This window comes from Sphaeramia orbicularis, chromosome 21 (genome assembly GCF_902148855.1).
Source record: "Sphaeramia orbicularis chromosome 21, fSphaOr1.1, whole genome shotgun sequence".
NCBI lineage: Eukaryota > Metazoa > Chordata > Actinopteri > Kurtiformes > Apogonidae > Sphaeramia > Sphaeramia orbicularis.
The window spans coordinates 44168375-44186279 of NC_043977.1; the positions used below are offsets into that span (position 1 = coordinate 44168375).

General features: G+C 35.9%; 1 pseudogene; it reads left to right on the top strand.

The window, feature by feature from the left end:
• LOC115412054 (ecto-NOX disulfide-thiol exchanger 1-like) overlaps window positions 1-17905 on the top strand; it is a 61902-nt pseudogene that overhangs the window by 7377 nt on the left and 36620 nt on the right.

Below are 17905 nucleotides of genomic sequence, written 5' to 3' on the forward strand. Positions count from 1 at the left end.
CCTGAACTGAAATGATTTTGACACCATTGATCATTAATATCGTCAGTGGAATTTTTTGCATTTCACACATTCATCCCACAGGCCGGAGTGGACCCTTTGGTGGGCTGGTTTTGGCCCAGGAGCCGTGTGTTTGATACCTGTGCATTAACCTGTTGAGGTGCATGTTTTTGGATGGTGAGAAAAGCCATGCAGACCGTGTCGCCTTAAAATAAATGTTCAAATGAATTAACAATTTGCAGTTCAGATGGGAGTTTTTAATTGAATTTTATAAACTAAATCTAATATGTGTGTGTGTTCACGGGTCAGTTCACCCAAATTGAAAAAAACCTGTTTCCACTTCTCTTTGGCAGGTGATTTTCACTATTTAAGCCTCTGGTTAAAACGTGAGTGTTACATTTATGGCTGAATCAGGATCTTTATGAAAAGATTAGAAGACGGATTATTTTAAGCCCTTGCTGATCCATGTGTCTCGATTGATGAATCTCACTCTAAAGGTAATTACAACCAGATGTGACGTTGTGTGTCTGATGAAAAAACGTCAGTAAAATAATCACAATTAAATGCGTAAATGCTTATGTTTTTTTCTGCCAGTGCTTTTCATTCATTTCTTGGCTCTGCCTTTCATTCTTGCCCTCCCTGTGTGTGCTTTATGCTTTTTTTTCCTCAGTATTTCTCCCTCTGTCGTAGTGTGTTTCTGTGCCTGGCAGACGCAGCAGAGCTCGGAGCCAAAGAAATGAACCTGGCTTGAATCATTTTGGCTCACAGAGAAAAAGCTCTGAGCAAAAAGCAGCCTTATGTGATTATGATGAATGTGTGGCACGTAGATGTGTAATTTACCTGTCGGGGCTATCGCAGACAACACTTTAATGAGTTTTCCTAAGACCTGAAGAATCTGTGAATGCGCCCAGGCTACAAATGCTCAGATTTATGGAAGATGAGCTATCTAAGTGTTTCTTTTTTTTTCAATCCTGAAGGTTTCTAATAAACAGTGTTTCTTTCTTTGTGACACACAAAACCCTGTGTAGAATTTACTGTTGTGTATTACTAGTAGCAGAAACATAACCTATGAAGACCCAAACATCTACTGATCTAAACTGTTTAATACCCGTTGATCCACTAATCCTGTCAACACATGTAATTAATTGGTGTAAAATGCAGGTTGTCATCTTTTAATAGTCATCAGATATGACCCATTTGGACGTTCAGAGGCTCCGTAGTTACCGTGGAAACACCGTCATCTCCTACAGCATTGATTCACCAGTAAAACCCATGGAGTTGAATCAATGACATGTGGATGGAAATGCTTGGTTTAGGTTCAATTAATGATATATTTTGCCGAAAAACTCACCCTTTTCTTCTGTTTTCTCTGCTTTTTATGTAATAACCCTCAACTTTAATCTAAGCTGTTATGAACCATCAACATGATTAGTAAATTAAATATAGAAAAATAACCTGATTTTTACTGAAAAAATGCAAAAAAAAACAGCTGAATAATATTATAATAAATGTAAATAAATCACTTAAGAAAGGTTAAATAGAGAGAGAAAATCATTTGGAAGTTGACACAAAAGTATCACTGCGTGTTTATGGGTTTAAAGAGAGACCACTGGTTTTAATAGCATGTATTTATAGAAACTGATAGAAATAAAAATAATGGATTGGATTTCTTTTCTTCTTCTATGTTTAGTGCCTTGTTTCCAAAATTTCATGGAAAGCACATAAGAAAAATAATTTATATTTATATTTCTGCAACAACTTTTAACTTTTAAGTAAGGAGGAGTTCAGAAATTAATATCTGTAGATTCAACTGGATTTTCAGTCAACTTTCACATTGCTCTTGGTTGCTTTATGCCACTCCAGAAGCAAAAATACCAGCAGCTCTGCTTTGTCTGATGGCTTCCGGCCATCCAACTTCCTTGTGATCACTTTCCAGGAGCTTTTAATGGAACTCAGATCTGCAAATGTGGAATCATATGATTTTTTTTTGTTCTTCCAGAGCTGTATTGTTGCTAAAAGACCAGACGTGCACTGGCTTTTCTGGCTTTTTATTGTTGAAAATAAAGAAAATACAAGTCAGAACTAACCCAGATATCCATCCTTAGACTCTGTTCTGAAAACAATAAAGTCCATCAAGTTCTCAGGTATGATTTGCAGCTAATTTATATTGTCCTTTAAATATTCAGTGTGCAAGACTTTGTAGGATGCAGTGGCACAAATTGAGCATAATCATGGAATCAGGGGGAAAACCTCATCAGGTTGTTTGACTAGTTATTTAAGGGCCAGATCAAGCGGTGACACAGGTACACATTTTTAATAAGCTCTGTGTTTACACTAAATAACTTATCTCCATGTTTAATACATGTATGAATAGGTCTCAATAAGTACTTTCACATGACACAAGTTACAATTTACAGAAATACAATTTTGAGGTAAAAATACTTAAATTACTACTGCTGTGACACGAGGACTGAAAATGAACATCTTTTTTTTTCCACTTTATGCAAATATACGAAACATGCTGTTCTCATAAGAAACTGATCCTAACTGAAACGTAGGGCTTTAGCTATGATGTAAAGCTATAATTATGATTAATACTGGTAAAAATGTTTTAAATGATAAGTTTTTATGAACACAAATGTCTTGTGACTTGTGGACAGCAGTTTGTACCTTTGTTCAGTATCAGAATAAAAGACTGACTGGAACTAAAACACTACAAATATGCTAATAAACTTTTATTTAAACTACATATTACAGCTGAAGTGATACCTACAGCTAATAGCAGACATATTTTACACATACCTGGACTGTACTAACCTTTCTATATTCTTGTACTATTAAATAATTAGTTCCTACAGTCACTGATACAAGCAAGAAAATATATTATTATTAGAGTTATAGTGCATTTACAAATTTTAGTCCTTTTAGGTTTCATTTTATATTGATTATATCTTTGTCTTTTTTTCTACAAGTGATACTGAAATTTTATAAACAGTTCCATAAAATAGAGTTCTTAAGCTAAAAAAATGAGCCTGTTTGAGAAATGATAGGTGACTCTTTAAGTTTTGACCTGATGTTCACTTTCACTTAATCTGACCCTTAAGAGGATCATGTGGTGTGGTACAGAGTGCAGGATCCAGTGACAGCGGCTTTACAAAACGGATGTTGTTTTTGGTGGAAGGTAAATTCACTGAGACCCTACGAAAGAAAAAAAACACCTAAAGAGACATTATTCAAAACTTGACATTTTCAGAATCTAGCTGCATTTAGGTGATTGGGACAGAATGTGGACATAGAGGGAAAGACAGGTCCATCATTCTGCTGGAGACAGTTGTCCTTATTCCAGAGTACATTCCAGACTAGGGGTGTAAGAAAATATTGGTTCTGCAATATATCACGATATTTCATTTCACAATACTATATCGATATTGAAAAGTAGTATATCGATATTTTTAGGTATTTCTTCAAATGCAGATATTGTGGAGGTTCATTTTTGGGTTTTTTTTTGTTATCTTTTTTGTTTACATTTTATTATTATTATTTAACACTCTTGTATTAAATAATGTTAGTTCCTTTGTTGGGATTGCACAAAAATAATGTTATGATGTTAGTTCTGAACGAATAGATTATGAACATTTGAGCAGGATCTTAAACTGTAATGTCTGTAAAACACAATTTAAGTTGTAACACAGGAAAATTTTCTGATATAGCATTAGATCCTGCTCTGATCAAATAAAAATGTTAGTATTTGTACATATTTCTGGTGTAATTCAATTTTTCAAGGAAATAATCATAAAAAAAAGAAACAAAAAATGACCTTTTTAACAGTATCGTGATATATTGTGATATATTGTATTGTGATTTGTATCGTATCGCCAGATTCTTGCCGATACACACCCCTATTCCAGACTAAATTCACACATAAATAATACATCATTTACTGACATTTCCCTTTTGGTCTGCTTCTCAAACATATTCATTTGTTTATATACCTCCTGGAAGGGTAGAACTTCCTTATTTTATACAAACATTTCTCTCATTTATTTGCTTTCATTTTTATGCACTCACTGTTAGCATAACTAATACACTTTTTATACGCTTTGTCATAAGTACAAATCACTATACTGATAAAAAAAAAAAGTCTAATGGCACTAATGACAATTTAATGAATGAATTAGTGCAGGAATGTGTCATGAATTCTTGCTGTTATCAGGAACTAATAATCAAGTCACTGTAGGTTCACATGATGTATTCACACTATTTGATCATGAGTTGAGGTTGTTAATACAGCTGCATTAACTGATACGTCACTAAATCAGCTGGATTGCACATACATTCATGACATCCATGCAGTGCATTAACCACTGTGTATGAAGAACTGTTGTAATTAAAAAAAAAAAAAAAAAAAAAAATCTAATCCAACTCTTCAGCAGACACACATAGATTTTTTTTAATAAATCATTTATTTATGGTTCAATAAATGTTAACTCACTTTGTTTCACCCCCTTTTGTTTTATTATTTTATCAACTTTACAATGACCAGGATTGTACATACAGTCCATATTTCTACATCTATGTGTCAATATCTATCTGTAATATACAGGGAATGTGTAACAGTATATATACACATATTACAGAAGCTGTGTGGGATCTTATGGAGAGAAAAACAAAATAAAACTAAATGACAGAAATGATCCATGTCTAAAGAAGAGATCTGAAGGACATGCAACTGGAGATCACACTAAAAGTACCTTTTGTCTGTAGAAGCTTTTTAATTCTGTGTTTTGTGCCTGTTTTCAATACTGTGCATCTGTATTCTGTGTTTCCTTGCAGCAACTCGATAAAGACACTAACCTATTGTGACCCTGAAAAAGCAACAAAGCTGAAGTGACCTTAGAATTTTATGAAGAACTGTATATTGCGTATAATCATAGAATATGTGCTTTTGTCTTACAGAGAACTTAATCAAATGTCTGGATCTGAAAAGAACATCCATGCAATCCAGATAATTTGATGATGTATCAGTTAGGAAAAGGAATTCATGATGCATCTCACATTTAACCATCAGGACTCCTGCATTAGTTCAGCATTTCTTTGTACCCTTATAATTGGACTAAATCAAAACATCTCATGCTGGTTGAACATTACAGACATGCGCTTTTGTTTTTCTGCAGCCTCGGCTTTTTTGCTTTCATCTCTTGATTCCAAACAAAGTGAAATGTAAAAACTCTCTTCCTGCAGGCTACTACTACTACTACTACTACTACTGCTGCCTGCTGGTGGTTTCCACCTAAAAACTCACTGTGAGCTGGACTGTTCAGGAACAGCAGGAGTAAAAGCTTTTTGCACTGAATCAATGATGCATTCTATCCAATCCTCAAAGCACCAAGCCACAACGAAAGATTCATTTTGATTAAATCACTGTAAGGGGCATTTGCGACGGCTTCCTTCGCCTGTTATTTCTGTCATTTTACGCATGTAGGCATCGGTGAGGGTTTTTTCTTTTCTTTTTCTTTTTGCCGACGTTTTTCCTCCTCCCAATCTGTTGTTATAGGTGTTTGAAGACGATGCTCCTCTACCTGCCTGCTCTAGTACACAGCTGAAACATCACTTCTGTCTGCTCTGTCCTGCCATTGTTTATCTTCTGTTTTTTATTTTTTTTTAAAGACCTTTATTTAATTCAGAGAGCTTTACAAAGTATAACAAAGCACTTTCCTAAACCCACCCCACATATATAGAATACACATCTATACTAACCACACAAATATTTACACACCATATACAGTTGTGCTCATAAGTTTACATACCCTGACAGAATGCACATAGGAGGGTCTTGGATGTTCCAACATGACAATGACCCAAAACACAAGGCCAAGTCCAGCTGTCATTGGCTACAGCAGAAAAAAGTAAAGGTGTAGGTGTGGCCATCTCAGTCTCCTGACCCCAGTATCATTGAGCCACTTTTGGGAGGTCTCAAACATGCAGTTAATGCAAGAAAACCCAAAATCTTAAAGGAACTGGAGGTGTCTCATCCACAACTACCACAAAAGATTTCAAGCTGTCATTGATGTTAGAGGGGCCAATACAGAGGATTAAGAACTAGGGTAAACTTCTGATCAGGGTCATTTGGATAGTTTCTGTTGTCAGTATGATTTAAAAAGAGCAAACACATTTGTTTGATAATAAATGGTTTCATCGAACCACTAGCCATGAGTGGAAGATAAGTTTTTGTATTATTGTTCATATTCTCTGAAAAATGGCCAAAGAATCATAAATTCTGCTCAAGTATGTAAAACTTATGAGCACAACTGTATATTGGGTGCTTTTATGAAACTAGGTTCATTTCGGTACCTGGCACTTTGCTAACTTTTTAGACCCAATAATAAAAGAGAAATCTAGACATATTTCCCCCCAGGATGTACCTAATGATGACCTCAGATAAATGCAAAAAACTATACTCTTGCTCTGAGCCATCCCAAAATTAATGAATTTTTAATCAAATATTGGGGACAAAAATAGGACCAAAATTGGGACATGACAAGCTACCTAGGTGTCAGTGCATTTGATCTGGAACACATGGCTGTAAATGGTCTAATATACCGCTATAAATAAAGACACTGTGTTAAATTTGCCTGTCCTTGTGGTTTCTCTAATCCAGACATGGGGTTTTTCATGAATCTCAGTCACATTCCAGGTTTCATGTGTAACCCATCATGTCCACTGGTGTTACATATGGAACCTGCTCATTTAAACACAAATAAATTGTAAGTGATTTTGCAAAGCGGTTATTTTTGTGAAACACTCTCACTTGCATAATTAGTTTGATTCCCAAAATGTACCAGTGAGAGAATAAAAAGATATTTTAAAAAAAATAGTGGCACATAATTTTCATGTCCATTTTACCATGTTACATGTGGATTTTTGTATGAAAAATACTATACAAATGTGTTTATCTGAAAAATTGTTTCTCTTTTATCTCAGTAAATAGTTATTTTTAAAATAGACCCAAAATGCTTCCAAACTTGCTTCATATCATTAGTCTACATCTGGTTGGAATTTTAGCCCATATTTACATCCGCCAAGTGTAACAGCGAAGGTTCTGTTTTCATCGGGGGTTGTCTGTCTGTTTGTCTGTTAGCAAGATAACTCAAAAAGTTATAGACGGATTTGGATGAAATTTTCAGGAAATGTTGATACCGGCACAAGGGTCAAATGATTGAATTTTGGTGGTGATGGGGGGTGATGAAATTTTCTGGAAATGCTGATACTAGCACAAGGAACGAATGATTACATTTTGATGGTGTTCGGGGGGGTGGGGGCCTGATCTGCCTTGGTGGAGGTCTGCGCTCTCTGAGTGCTTTTCTAGTTATATATTTTATTTAATTTTTTTTTCCATTTTTTCCTCACTTACTCTTTGTCCCCGTGAACAGACGTAGCATCTCCAAGCTCCTCTGTTTTTTTCCTCCCCCTCCTCTTTTCCATTACCACACTCAGGATGCTGATCCTCCCCTTTCATGTCTTTGCAACACTTTTTTTTTGTCATAGACATGTCTTTCTAGATAAAAGATGCTTTCCCCCCATTGTTTTCATCCCTTTCAGTCATCTCTTGCTCTGTATTTTATCATTCCTGCTGTATTTTTTCAGTTAGCAGACCACAGGCAACCATTTCAGTGCCTGTTAGTTCATTGGAAATCACAGGCATTTAGGAATTTCATCATTTATGCGATCCAGAAATAGGGTCACTTCTCAAACCAGCCAAAGAGGAGAATGATTTGCATCCAGTAATCCAGTTTTGTGGTAAATGAAGGTCACAGATTAATGTCAAGTTTCAATCCTCCTCTCCAAACCATATGTGAAGGATTTATCTGTCCAGACACATGGGATAGAAAATATGAATCAACTGTAGCTGACAGAGTCCAAATCCTAAGGGGAAATAATCCAACAGTGACAATATAACCTTAATTTGTCACACTGGTCCACTTGAGAAGGACCTCTGCAGCAAACCATAATTTTACTAAATGTTTTGGAGAAGAAAAGTGTAAGTTTTTAGTGATCTGTGTCCTTCATTTTGAATTTTTTAGTATCTAATCTGTGAATCCTTTTAGTGAAGTGAAGTCATCCATCTGAAGCAAGCCCCAGTTTAAAGGTTTTACAGCCAGATGATGGTGCAAGAATAAGTTATCTTTAACATCCACTGGGTGTCTGTGAGGAATTAACTTTTATCTTCTCAGATTTGATGTGGGGTTTTTTTGTGGGATTTTGGGTTCAGTGTGGTAATACAGAATGTCAAATGAAAAATAAACCTGTAAAGTCACACAGGTGAGGTTTGACTGAAAACAATGATCCTAAACAAGGCAACGTAAACAGTTTTATAAGGACACATATAAAGGCAAAATAAAAATTATACAAAAAACAGCCAAAATACACTCAGATTCCTATGGACTACGTGTGCTCAGAAGAACAGACAAAACAAATCAACCAAATAAAAAGTGGTGCCAGGCACAACAAGCCCCACCCCTCACACATATTGTAGTTTATTTTGACATGGATCCAGCTGATGTCATCATGTCTGTGCCTGTGCTGAGGTCAACATATCAATTGCCTCTACATATGTGCTAAGTTTGATGTAAATTGAAATAAAATTGATGTTTTAGAGACATTTGAAATGTTTGCCCATTATAAGTAAATGGTAGAAGAAAAAAAATTTAAAATGTGCATAAAAATCTGAACTTTGACCTACTTTTCCTAAAGTGTAATCAGATCTATTCTTGGTCACTGGCAATGTATAAACCCAGTTTGGTATGAATTGAATCAACAGTTTTGCTGCTAGAGTGTTAAACAAACAAACAAACAAACAAACAAAGACACTGAACTAAAAACAATACCCCTTGCCTCCCCTTTGGGAGCGGGGCAAAAACGTACTGTCATAGCAGAGCTTTAACATCTTGCTATCTGGTTGTGTCCTGCAGAGTCCCTGTGTATCCAGAGGTTCGACCCGGGACTTGGCCTCATCGCACCATAAACCCCATGATGGCGGGCATCAGTCTAGTCCCTCCCCCCGCCGGTACCTCCGGACATGCCCGTCATAAAGGAGATCATCCACTGCAAGAGCTGCACCCTTTTCCCTCAGAACCCCAGTAAGATCACATGACATCCTCAGCCTGATGTCAGACTGCGCTGCACACACCGTCAGAGGAACATCAGAGGGAGGCTGAGTCAGGGGATTAACTGTTCTACAGGGAAACACATCATGTACTGTTATTTCTATCTCTAATCAGGCTTTAAACATAGACTTTCCGCTAAAGAACATAGGTGGGTGAGGTTGTACTGTATATCATATCGCTAAGAGTGAGTAAATGCAGTAAAATTTGCACGTGTACAATGTGAAGGTATTTGTTAATTTTTAGATTATTCCAGCCCCATGATTTGCTTTAGTTTTCATTTATTAAATACTGTAATGAACATCATAAATACTATGAAAAGAATTGTTTTGCTAATAACAATTGTCTTCTGCCATTCTGTAGAGAAGAAATGGCTTAGTGGTGTATTTATAATTGTTTTCATACCTTTATATCAGAGACAAATAAGTTAAATTGGGTCAAATGTATATGTCTTATACACTTTTAGATGAATGACAGGTGCTCGTCTTTTGGTAGGAGTTATTGACAATAACAAAAATATATAAAATCTAGAACGAGACATATCCTGAAAACCTGGTTAAAGCTAAAATTATTCCAGACTTATAAGTACAGCCATTTTTTTTTTGTGTAATCAAAATATTTCTTTATTCTAGAGTTTAGAGAATGTGATTATATCAGTATCCTCTATTGCAGCCCCGTACTATTAATTAGCTTGACCATGTTTTACTCATTGATAAAGTGGATTATATCCTTGAATACTACCATATGGTGATGATGTAGACTATTTATAATTAAATGACTTGTTACAGTTTCAAGGATAAACATATTCTGTTAGCAAAGGAACATACTCTAAGAAAAAGTCATTATTGATCAATATTGACATGTTTAACTATTTGTGGTCTATATGTCAATGTCCCTAACAGGATGGAACACATTCATCAACAGTGTTTAAGAAAACTACTGTAATTATTATTTATCCACCTGAGCTGGACCACTATGCATTTCTTATAGTTAAATGTCTGTGTTGACAAAAAATATTAAAAAAAAAAACATGAGAAATTTTTTTTTTCAAAGTTATGAAGCCAAAATGTTGCCACAAGAAGAGAATCGCCCTAATGATGATGTGCATTTTGCTTTAGATCTGCCCCCTCCATCGACACGGGAGCGCCCCCCTGGCTGTAAAACAGTATTCGTTGGAGGTTGCCAGAAAACGCCACAGAAGAAATCATCAGGGAAGTGTTGACCAGTGCGGGGGAAATCACTGCCATCCGCAAGAGCAAGAAAAACTTCTGCACATCCGCTTCAGTGAGGAGTTCATGGTGGACAAGGCCATTTATCTGTCAGGTGAACACAGCGGTCACACACACTTCAGTCACTGTTACTTTAAGCTTTATTCAGATCACCATTAGCTGCCATCCAGACACTACAGTACTGTGCAAAAGTCTTAGTCATCTTTTAGCTTAGAAACACACAGAAAAGTATTGTTAACATATATCCCGTGCATTCCAGTTGTACATATATTACTACAAAGACAAAGAAATGCATATGTTTGGTCATATTCTTGCTCAAACATCAAACATTATAGTGGCCCCTAAGCCTTTTGCACAACACTGTATGTGGAATGAAATATTACATTTCCACATTTAAAAAATCAAAATAAAAATCAGTGTTTCAACTTGTTTCTGCATCATGTGCAGGCATTTCAATACAAGGCCTTGAAATTGGAATTTTACAGCAAATAAGCCCCAGATGAAGAGGAACAAAAAATAAATAATAAAAAAAATATGAAGATATAAAGAAATATGTGAAGAACATACAGTAGTTCATGACTCCCAGTTTGTGCCAAAGACAAGAAGACACTTAATCTAAACGTCTTAACCCATAAAGACCTAGTGCTACTTTTGTGTGAGGTCCCAAATGAATTTTTCTCTAGATTTCACTTTTCTTAAGTGATTAATCACCATTTATTAAATTATCCTCTGTATTCTGTGTTTTTTCAGTGTAAATCATGTGTTTCCTATATCTAATTTGCTGATAGTGTAGATGTTCATAAAATCTCAGAGTTAAAGTTGAAGGTTATATCAAAACAGAGACAGCTGAAGAAAAACTAACTTTCTCAGCAAATATATCATTAACTGAATGTAAAAATAAGTGTCTCCATCTACTGTATTGATCGAACTCCATGGGTTTTCCTGGTGAATCAGTGTTGTAGAAAATGACAGTGTTTCCACGGTAACTCTGGAGCCTCTGAATGTCCAAATGGGTCATATCTGATGACTACGAAAAGACAGCAAACTGTATTTTACACCAATATTTACATGTATTGATAGGATTAGTGGATCAGAAGTTATTAAACATTTTAGATCAGTAATTGAGTTTGGTCAACGGTGGATATTTGGGTCTTTATGGTTAAATCATACATGTATACATACACATACACATATACATACATACACATATACATGCACATACATAGACAGACATACACATATACAAACTCATACACATATACGTAGACATTTGCATAGACATATACATACACATAAACATATCCATATACATATACATGTGTGTTTTTATGTGGTACTGTGTATTCTGTGGATTGTTGTGTACTCTGTTACCACTGCGTTATTCTCTCCTCTCAGGGTACCGGATGCGTATCGGATCTAGTACTGATAAAAAAGACTCGGGGAGGATCCACGTAGACTTCGCTCAGGCCAGAGATGACCTGTATGAGTGGGAGTGTAAACAGCGCTTATTTGCAAGAGAAGAACGACACCGCCGCAAGATCCATGAGGACCGCCTTCGACCGCCGTCTCCTCCTCCCATCGTGCATTATTCTGAACATGAGGCAGTGCTGTTAGCAGAGAGACTGAAAGGTGACATTTATTCAGCAGACTACACTGAGCACATCACATTAACTTTGTGGATTTTATTTATTTCATAGGTGGCGTTGACAACCACACATATGAACTGATCAGTGTTTGGCCGTAGATAAATCTGTAGGTGCAGCCATGGATGGATCCAGTTATTTAAAACAAAAGAAACTGCATCAGGAATATTAATCCAAACTCATGTTGAGCTCTTCAAAGCTGATTTGGAGGTCTCTGTTAGCAGATCACATCTGTGTGTGTGTGTGGTGTGGGTGTGTGTGTGTGTGTATGTGCACTGTATAATTTAGCGTTGCACCATCCTGCTGAGTGACCTGCACAATTATCGATATTCGTCATGCTCAGTTGTAGCTGATATAAAATCACATCACAAACAACACTGAGGACGACTGGAGTCTGTTAAAATGATGTAATAAAGATTATGTAATGTGAATATACACTATGTCCAGATTTATATAGAGCACAGGTAAAGTTGTTTGTTGGGAGGAGCAACGCTACCTCTATACATAAATCAATGATTTACCAAAATAATAGATAAAATAATGAAGGAAAACATAAAACAAATCTCAATCATCCTTAGGCTGGTTTATGGTTACAACATGAAACTAGAGCTGCAGATATCGATTTTTTTTAATTAAATTTGATTAAATGATTATTTGAATGGTGAAAAACAATGGTAAAAATGTGAAAAAGACATGTCTGAAAATCACAAAGAATTTGTCTTTTATTCCAGAATCAGCTGAAACAACAACCACAAAAAGAAAAACAGTAAAAGAATACATAAAAAAAATATATAAAAATCACAACAAAAACAGTATAAACTCCAACTAACTATTTTACTAACAACTTAAGATGGAGCTAACATACAACTTTAAAAAACATTTTTAATGTTTGTGTTAAAGCTTAAAAGTTTAAAGGAGTAAGTGATTGTGTAAAATGGAGATAATTGAACTATAGACATTTTTTGCCCTCTTTCTTGTCCTCATCTTCGTGTTGTTTGTGTCAATCCTGGCGTCATGTGCCTCACAGTAAGTGTTTGTCTGAAACACAACTGCGGAACCAATGTTTAGCTGCAGTGAAATTAAAGAAAAGAAGCTTCGATTTAGGAAAACTGTACTCAAACTTCTTTTTATTTTCCATTCGATTAATCATTTAAGATCTTCATGAAACCTTGGAGAAACCTAAGAGCAAGTTACATCCCATGCAGAGAATTAATGGATTAACCAACAGCAATAAAGGGATGCCTCAGGTCATGCCTCCTCATGAACTTTCAGGTGCTGAAATATAATAATAAAACAATAATAATAAATAATAATATATAATAATAATAATAATAATAATAATAATATAATATTATTATTATTATTATATAGTATTTATTATATACACACAAATATATATTTTATTTATATATATATAGATATTATATATATACATATATACATACATACATACAGGGTGGGGAAGCAAAATTTACAATGAACATTTAGTTGTTTTTTCTCAGCAGGCACTACGTCAGTTGTTTTGAAACCAAACATATATTGTCATAATCATACCTAACACTATTATCCATACCTTTTCAGAAACTTTTGCCCATATGAGTAATCAGGAAAGCAAACGTCAAAGAGTGTGTGATTTGCTGAATGCACTCGTCACACCAAAGGAGATTTCAAAAATAGTTGGAGTGTCCATAAAGACTGTTTATAATGGAAAGAAGAGAATGACTATGAGCAAAACTATTACGAGAAAGTCTGGAAGTGGAGGAAACAAAAAACGTACCAAAGCTTTTATTAAAGCTCTCAAATCCAAAATCCTAAAGGATCCAACCAAATCCATGAGAAAAATGGCAATTGAACTTGAGGTAGACAACAGACCGTTAGAAATGCAGTAAAATATAATTTGAAGTTAAAATCTTACACAAGAACACCAAAACACTTGTTGACAACAGCAACAAATCCAAGAACATGCTACCAATAGAACATCACACAGCAATGTCGACTTTCTTAAAGATACTATTAAAGAAGAAGGGAGAAGTTGTCACCGGAAATTTGAGGAACACTTGTACAAGTTTCAGGAAGCGTGTGAAGGCAGTTATTGAGAAAGAAGGACACATAGAATAAAAACATTTTCTATTATGTAAATTTTTTGTGGCAAATAAATTCTCATGACTTTCAATAAACTAATTGGTCATACACTGTCTTTCAATCCCTGCCTCAAAATATTGTAAATTTTGCTTCCCCACCCTGTATATAATATGTATATATATATATATATATATATATATATATATATATATATATATATATAACAAATAAAAGAAAAGGGAAATGAATAAAAGTGGAAATAACTTAATGGGTAAATTAATAAATTATGTGATAATTGGAAATGAAATAGAGATAAATGTAAACAGACAAATATAATTGTGAAATAATACAATTCTCAACATATTTATTTATTTTCAGAATAAACCTGCCTGTTTAATGGCTGGTTGAGACCTTTGTTTCTACATTTCTATCTGTTGTCATTGTTTTAAACTAGACATGTTTGAGTTACAACAGGGTGGTACAGTGGATAGCACTCGTACCACATAGCAAGAAGGTCCTGGGTTCGATTCCAACACCAGTCGACGGGGGATGGGACCTTTCTGTGTGGAGTTTGCATGTTCTCCCTTGTGTGGGTACTCCGGCTTCCTCCCACCATCCCAAAGACATGCACCGATAGGTTAATTGGTTAATCTAATTTGCCCATAGGTGTGTATGTGAGAGTGATTGTTTGTCTCTGTATGTCAGCCCTACGATGAACTGGCGAAATGTCCAGGGTGTACCCCGCCTTCGCCCGTAAGTTATTTATAACTATATGAATAATTATAATTATGATTATAATTATAATTGTATCCGGAGTCAACAGGTGGCTGTTCTAGAAATAATTTATTGAATATACATTAAATTATCTAAGGAAAACCTGAATGCCTGTGTTTGTACTGGCAAAAAGTCAAAAGCACACATCTAAGGACATGGGAGTAAAGCACAGAGCTTTTCTTTTGCTGTAAAAGCATCTGTTCCCTGTTAAGAAATCAGATGTAAATGTGACTGATACAAAACAGGCTCAGAGTATTGACTCCACTTTTCTGATTAATCCAGGAGTGACGAAAGCGTTTCCTTCCCCTGACAAAACGTTCTGCGTTGACTTCCCCTCTGATTCAGCTTTTGGACAGGCTTCCTCACCATGGCAACAGCAGCTGAGGCTCATGGGCCTTGTGTTCTTCAGAGCAGTACATTCAACCAAAGTCTTGAAAAAAACATACAAATCCACAGTTTTAAATTGTACATGTCGGGTTTTGCTGCAGAATCAGTGCATCCCCAGTGAAACAGGTGCTGGGGAGGTGGTGAAGCATAGCCTAGTTCAGTTGGACATTCACTCCTGTCGGTCAAGGCTTGGCTTTCTGGACTCAGGTGGACATATATTTAACTCTTTGGATGTGGCAGCACTGCAGAGTTTAACCCATAAAGACCCAGTGCTACTTTTGTCTCAGTTCCCAAATGAATTTTTCTCTGTATTTAACCTTTCCTAAGTAATTTATCACTATTTATCATAATATAATCCTCTGTATCTTGCCTTTTTTCAATATAAATCAGGAATTTTTTAAAAATTTAATTCACTAATGTAGATGTCATAAAAGCTCAGATTAAAGTTGAGGGTTATTATATCAGAAACAGAGAACTGAAGAAAAGAGTGACTTTTTCAGTAAAGTCTATCATTAAATGAACATAAAACAAGTGCCTCCATCCACTGTCATCGATCCAACTCAGTGGGTTTTACTGGTGAATCAATGTTGTAGAAGATGACAGGGTTTCCATGTTCACAACGGCGCCTCTGAACATCCAAATGGGTCATATCTGATGACCATGAAAAGATGACAAACTGCATTTTACACCAATTATTTACCTGTTTTAATAGGAGTAGTGGACCAATAGTTATTAAACATTACACATGAGTAGATGCTTTTGGTCACCAGTGGCTGTTTGGGTCTCTATGGGTTAAGACTTTTTTTTCCTGTGTTTGCAGATGGTCAAGTATAGGCAGCTCTCTTCATATTCACTCATACTGCATTAAGACTAAACATGCATGCCAAGATTAGCTGATATTAATGTTTTTTGACCCCAAACTGCAGATCCTGACAGAATGTATAAATCTGAAGATTTCACTCTTTTTATTCTTTTTTAACAATTTACTCCCCTTAAGCTTTATTCATTTTATTCTTTTTCTAATTTTGCTCCATAAGTAATATTTAAGATTCATTCATGCAGAACCTTCTCCACATTTCTTCTAAATTTCAGCAGTAACACCATATTTCCCTCCAAGATGTGTTTGTCAGTGTTTGCTCCTGCGTCTCTAATTTATGTATGAAATCTCCTTAAACTATGTGGCTATCCAAGCACTAATAACATAAATAATGACACAAACAAGCCTGTTTTTCCTCTAAATAACCTTTTTCAATTCATTCTTCACCTCTGACAGCAGGGGAAATACATTTCCATTATTCCTCTGTTCAGCTGCGCCTCATTGTGCTCACTGTAATGTGACTGTAATCTGCTGCTGTGTGTGAATGGGCTTTTATCAGTGCAGAGAAAAGTGTCTTCTTACAGGTTGTGTTGCACTGGGTATTGAGCTCATTAAATGCTCTCTAATTCACTCTGTTCAGCAGTTGTCCGCGGCTCCGTGGCACCGTGCAATTATTATTCAAATGGGTAAGAACACGCTGAGCGGAGGCCCGCAGAGACGCACCAGTTTTTATGACTGAGACCAAATGCGACGCTCAGTTTTGGTTGAAAAGTCGAAAATCGAAAATTGCCTTTTGTGTTCAGTAGCTGTAGCGTGGTGCACGCAGCCGTGAACAGTGAACGCCCCTGGAGAAGGATTTTAATCCTCACTAGCTGCTCTGTTGTTGTTTAGCCTGACTGAATGTTAAAGGTCCCATGAAACGACTCTGAGATTGTACTTCAGTCAAAGCTCGATGTGATCGCACATGAAACGTGCTGGAAAAAGACTGAACACGACAAAGCGTTTGAGCACAAAATATGGATGTGACAGGCGACAGCAGCACAGGCAGCAGAGCAGGATGTCATTGTGTAGTACTTTAATGTGTAATGGTTTAATAGTTTATATTAGAACCAACAAGCAGTTATTTTATTGTATTTTTTTTGTATTTAACCTTTATTTAACCAGGAAAAAACTCACACAAAAATTTTGAATATTTTATGAATATATGTGGGTGAATATTTCCCATCAACACTATTCACACCAGTGGCAGTGCACGTGAAATGTCATTTAGATACTTTGAATTAGGGATGCACCGATACCATTTTTTGCCTGACCGAGTACAAGTACTTAGATTTGAGTACCTGCCGAATGGAGTACCGATATGAGTACTTAATAATACCATTACAGTTCTTAGTTACTTTTGAAAATGTGCTTTATTGTCGTCGTCATTAGTCTGACTTGAACAAAGTGCTGCTACTGACATTTAATGGATTGGAATGAGCGTTTCTCAATCAACCCACCAGAGGGCGCTGCTCTTAATTAACAATACTGGACAAATACCACAAAGAAGAGTAAGGTTTTTTGAGAAGAACATCAGTAAACAAACATGGAGATGACAGAGGTAACACTAATGTAGATACTAATGTTCATATTGATGAGGGTAGTTGTCATAAATCTGTCAGTAGTTTTTCTCTAACTCACACAGTCGCTCTTTGAACAGATCCTCTACCTCCACAGTTCCTGGTGGTATTCTCCATCTGGGTACGCATCCGCGATCACCTGGAAAACGGATGGAATGTACGCAGAGGACGGACAGGGCACTCCGTCTGTATCCAT